The 5,462-nt window shown below is 59.4% G+C and overlaps 1 non-coding gene across 1 annotated transcript; it reads left to right on the top strand.

The window, feature by feature from the left end:
* The first annotated feature begins 5,159 nt into the window (after positions 1-5,159).
* Positions 5,160-5,232, top strand: TRNAE-CUC (transfer RNA glutamic acid (anticodon CUC)). Its single transcript has one exon. It is a non-coding gene; the product is annotated as a tRNA-Glu (tRNA).
* Positions 5,233-5,462: the final 230 nt, after the last annotated feature.

Below are 5,462 nucleotides of genomic sequence, written 5' to 3' on the forward strand. Positions count from 1 at the left end.
TGGTTGGGAATCTTCCCTTGGGAATCCTCCTTTCTGATGCACAAGCCTCGGCATGCATGAGCTTCACCCTCTTCTCAGCACTGGAGCCGAGCTGTCCAGGCAGAGGCTGGTGCATCCAGAGACTCTGGGAAGGTTGTGTGAGTGAGCAGGAGTCCCTTGTACTTAACCCTCTCTGCCCTCAAGCTCTCCTGTCCCTGACCTACAGCCCAGGCCACCCTGGGCCTTCTCAGCTCAAGTGACAGAGGCCTTGACCTTCTAGTCTTTCCCAGAAGTGAGGGACACCCTGCCACCCCCAGCTAGCCTCCAGGCTGTGGGAACAGGAGAAGAGGAGGGGGTCATTTCTGCCCCCCTCCATCTGCACCCTCCGCCATTACTCATTAGGCATTCTGCCCCCTCCTTCCGCTCGTTAAGCCTGATTTGCATACATTTGCATAATACAACTCATTTGCATTCCAGGAGGCTCATGGTTGGAGCCAGGAAAAAAGGGGAGGGGGTTGGAGAAGAGAGAAAAGGGGAGAGATTTTGTTTTCATCAAAGTGTGTGTGGGGGGGAGGTGGCAGGAAGAGGACAGAAATAAAAACTCACACTACTTTCTTTCTTCCCTTCTGCTGTCCCTCCCTGAGCTGGACTCAGATGCCAAAGAGAGATGCCAAGGGGCCGGCTTTTCTGTCCTTTTTTGTCTTGCTTCCTCCGGCCTTGGCTCCCCAGCCTGGCCCCCCACCTTGTTGGGCTCAGGCTTCAGAAAGAGAGAGACAGGGGTAGGAGGCAATGCTGTGGGAACGGAAGCAGAGGAGAGGGAGGCTGCCATCTTAGGCAGCTGGTGCCCCTAAGATGGCCACCTCTGACAGGTGGATGGACATGGCGGGGGGACGGGGTGAGGCCACAGGAAGCCCTTGGTGGCCGACCGGAACGTGGTCAAGTCTTCCTGCTTGTGGAATTGGGAAGAGAGGACGGGAGAGAGGGAAGGTGGGAGGGATGGGGCATGGCTGCCCCAGAGGAGTGGGAGCCTGGCATAGGAGCAGGGCTGGTAGAGAGGGCTCCCATTTCCTTCCAGACCCCTGGTGAGCGCCGGTGGTCAGAGGACCTGGCCGAGGATCTGATGTACAAATCCTGGAGGGGTCAGAACTGGGCATCTCAGCAGGAGGAAGGAGAGGGTAAGTGGTGGGTAGGCAGGACCACCTGCCAGTTGGAGGATCTCTCTGGGGCCTTCAAGGGCTACTGTGTACTTGAGCTTCGAGTCTTCTCTGCCCAGCCCAGCAGTCTGGCTTCTATCTTCGAGACTCTGCTGAAGCTGCCCACCCACCCCCCACCCCCGATGGACATCCACAGCGCCTCCACTGGCCCACCCGTCCCTGGGGCCCCCTGCTCAGCGGGGCGACCCCTGCAGAGCATTTCCTACTGGCATCGTCCTGCCTGCTCCCGTGGCCTTTGGCTCTCCTGTTACACCCTTGCTTATGTGTTCTGGCTTCTGCTTATTCGGTCCTCAGCCCAGGTTGGCCAGGTCCCCATTCATGAGTGCTCCCCAGGGTTCTGCAGCCCTGCTAGTGTCTCACGTCAGCCTCAGCCATCGTGGGGCTCTAGACGCTTGCCCACTTCACTGGTTGTGGGCTCTCTGAACTCCAGATCCATCCCCTACCTACTCTCTGCGCTCCTGTCCTTAGCTCCTGAGGCAGAGGCTGGAGGGGTGCACCTGCACTGTGGACGCCCAGGCCCGAGCTGCAAGGAGAGCCGGGAGGGCTCCCATGCTTTCAGCTTCCATAGTGACGCATAAGCTGACCTCCCCCAAAACTTGCAAGGTGGCCGCTCCCCAGATGCTGTCCAGGGTCCAGACGTTCACTGGCTCAGCCCTGCTTCTGGCTTGGCCGGGCTCCTGCCACCCTGTCTCCACCAAACTCCTAGGCCCTCAGGTCCTGTCGGGAGCAGGCCCTCCCCCTCCACACCACTCACATCAGGACCATCTCCCCCCTTTGTAGCGCCCCTCCACCCACACCTTCCTTTCCTTCGCCCTGTCTCCATGTGCCAGGGGCCGTGCCAAAGATGAAGGTGGGATCCAGGCCTGCTCTGAGGAGCTAGCGGTCCCGCAGGGAGGGCAGACACCCAAGAATCACAGGACAGGGGGAATCACCTGGGCCGGGTGCTGCAGGGGTGCGGGGAAGGGCAGTTAGGGAGGGCCTCCTGGAGGGGCCAGAGGAGAGGTGGTAAGACAGAGGGGTGAAGGTGATAAAAGGTAAACAGAGTGTCATCAAGTCCAAGTTCTGAGGATGTGGGTGGTGGAGAGTGGATGCAGGGGATGGGACTGTCCATTAGGGGAACTCTGGGCCAGGAGGAGATGGGACATGGGCCCCACCAGGGAGGCTGGATGTGACGGGGCACTGGGGAGTTAGCTGACAGCCTCAGAGATGCTGGGAGCGGGATACGGATGTGGGGGCAGCACATGACCACTCCCGGGAAGGACCAGGACACTGCATCCGGCTGCCCACTCAGCCCAGGGCCCAGCTGGACGTTTCATAGGCTTCTGGTTAGTTCTGCAGATGAAGAAACATGTTTAAGGCCTGGGAGCCACCTGAGGAAGGGTCGCCGCCTCTCCCCCCAGCCTCACCCCACTGTCCGCTCGCATGCCCTCTTGCACATGGGTAGGCTTGTGGGAGCTCTCTGGGAGGAGAGGTGGAGAAGCCAGGGCTGGTGCCCAGCACTGGTGCCCCGGGGTCAGCAAGGAAGACGGGCAGCTGGGGACTGGAGTGAAGAGCAGAGAGGGCACTGGGTCCTGGAAAGTCCCTGGAAGAAGAGGTGAGGGACAGGGTGGGCAGTGGGGGTGGGCCAGGGCTCTGAGGGGATCCCTCCTGGACAATGGCTAAGGGAGGCTGGAGAGGCAGCCGAGGAGGTGAGGCACTGCTGCTGGCCACTGGGGTGGGGAGGGGAGTGGGGGTGCCGCACCTGCCCCTCCCCCAGGCCCAGCCTCTGCACAAAGGCTTCTCTGTGAGTGGCCATGGAAGTGGCTCTGTCAGGTGAGGGGGCTTAGCTCTAACCCGGGGGGCGGGTAGAAGGGGGTTGGAGGAGGGGAGGGCTGAGGGGTAGCCTCCAGCTTTAATCAGACCCGGGAAGGAAATGGAGAAGCTGAGATCTGGCCAGGCTCTCATGGTGACAGGCTCAGGACAGGCTCCTCTCCATGATCCCATCAGGCCCCACAGGCCCCCTGCACCAAGGCCCTGCTGCTGGCCTTCTTCCCGCTGTAACTCCCCATCCTGCCAGGCCCCTCCAGCCCCCTTTCCCCAAGCCATAGCTCCCCTTCCGTGGTGCTTCCCAGCTCCTGCACAGGGCCTCCCCACCTCCCCCAGGGAGGGCTGCATGGGGAGGGAGGAAAGAAGAGAGTCCCAAGTCTGCCTGAGACCCTCCAGGAGAAGTTTCTCTCCTTGCCTGGTCTTCGTGTCACTTACTGCTGACCAGTAGGGTGGACAGACCTTCCCACCACCCACGCGTCCCTGTGCACACCGTTCCTTCTAATTAATGTTTGGGTTTGAGGTGCTGACAGCAGGCAGGATGTCAGCTCAAGGCTTGCCCACAGATTTGGTAGAAGGGCTCCATCCATAGGACGGACAACAGAAGGAGGTTTCGGTTGTTGACCCTGGAATCGGACGGGCTGGTCAGGATGCAAACCCTGGCTTCCCTCTCTTACCAGCTAGGTGACCTTAGGCAAGTCACTTAATGTCTTCGGATCCTAACTTCCTTCCACGGTTGTCCTGAGGGATCAGATGGGTCCGTGTGAACGAGGGTGTTTTGTAAGGCCGTACGCAGATGTCCAGTGCTAATTCTAAAAGGGACATAGGGTTAGAAGGGCTGTTGCAGGTAGGTGGGAATGGTCAGGGAAGGCTTCCATGGCTCAGAAGCGAGGGCGTGATCGCTGGGGCAGAGGGTGAGGCACTGGGTGCGATCCGTGATGGAGACCTGTCTGAGAAGTGTGGCTGCAGCTCTCGTGGTCTCCGGCCACCGAACATCTTTCACACCTGGACGGTGGACTCCATGACCGTGGCTTCTTTTGTCCTTCCCGCTGGCCCCGTGTAAACACTGTCCAGCAGTCCTGGGGGTGCCGGGCTGAAGCTCCCCCACATCGCCCTAGCCCTGCGGCCCCACCCTAGGGCTCTCCGTGGGCACGCTCGCGGGACACTGGGGCCCTCGGTGGCGTCTACAGATGATGCCACCAAGCCCGCTGTGCAGACTCCCGCCCGTCCCCAATGTGACGCTCCTCAGCGTTGTTGGGAGGGAGCTCCATTCACACTTCTCTAGATCCCTCAGCCCACCGGCCAGAGAGCCTCTGAGCAGCAGGGTCTTTTGTCTGTAAGCGGCCATTCCTTGTTGTACAAGCAAGAGCTGGGAGGGGGAGTGGTTTGGGCATCATCGCCCACAGATAGTGGTACAGCCCGTGGGCCTGCGGGGAAGGGCCAGGCTGAGGCTGGCATATGGAGGGAGAGCCCTGGGCACCGGGGCACGAGCCTCACCCGGCCAGGGCTACCTTCTGCCGGCTCTGTCCATCTGGCACCAGCTGGCTTTCCAGCGCTGCCCCCCCAATCAACCAGACTCCTTCTGCTGTGGTTGCCATAGCAATTGGCTGCCATCTTGTACTCCGGGCACTACCTCCTATCCGGATCTTCCCGTGGGGTTCCCGGAGGATGGGAGGTAGGTCTCCAGGGATTGATCCCTTCCTCCTGCCATCCCATGAAAATTAAGATTAACATGATTTTTTAAAAATAGCCAAGATGGAAGCCAACCGTATGTCAGGCTCTGTGCAGAATACTCCCTGTGTGTTACTTAATATGGCCGAGCAACCACTCACGTGATCAGCGCAAACGGTTCCCACCCAGTTTCTTATTTCTGTGACAGGCTTTTCCTCTTTCCAACCAGGAAATTCCATGATCCCACATTCCTTTCTCGGGAAGTCCTGGCCCGTGTCTAACCCTGGTCTGTACTGAAGCCCCGTTCTTCGGCCTGTGGCTTGACGTGCTACTTTGAGAGGTAAGGAGCAAACTGGCACGTGGCTACGGTCACTTCATTGGGCTTCCTGGACTCCAGCTGTTGGCACAGGGAAACAGACTTGGCCAGCTTGCTGACGTCCCAGTGCCCCTTCGAGACTTGGGGACCCAAGTCTAAGATCTGTTTAGAGGGGCGCCCAGCTGGCTCAGTCAGTAGAGTGTGGGACTCTCGATCTCAGGGTCATGAGTTCAAGCCCCATGTTGGGTGGGGAGCCTACTTATAATAATAATAAAGATAAAATCTTGTTTAGACAAGGGGACTCAGTGTCACGAAATGCTTTGAAATTCCCCTTCCTTGCCCCCATCCCTACCCAAAGAGAGAAGCAAGAGCCAGAGGCCACTGGAATGTGATGGTCTCCCAGGCCCTCAGTGTTGGCAGGGGGTGTGTGGGGGGGTGTCCCCTAGGAAGGCAGTCTCCCTGCTCCCGCCATTCAGGGA

This window comes from Ursus arctos, unplaced genomic scaffold, assembly GCF_023065955.2.
Source record: "Ursus arctos isolate Adak ecotype North America unplaced genomic scaffold, UrsArc2.0 scaffold_2, whole genome shotgun sequence".
Lineage (NCBI taxonomy): Eukaryota > Metazoa > Chordata > Mammalia > Carnivora > Ursidae > Ursus > Ursus arctos.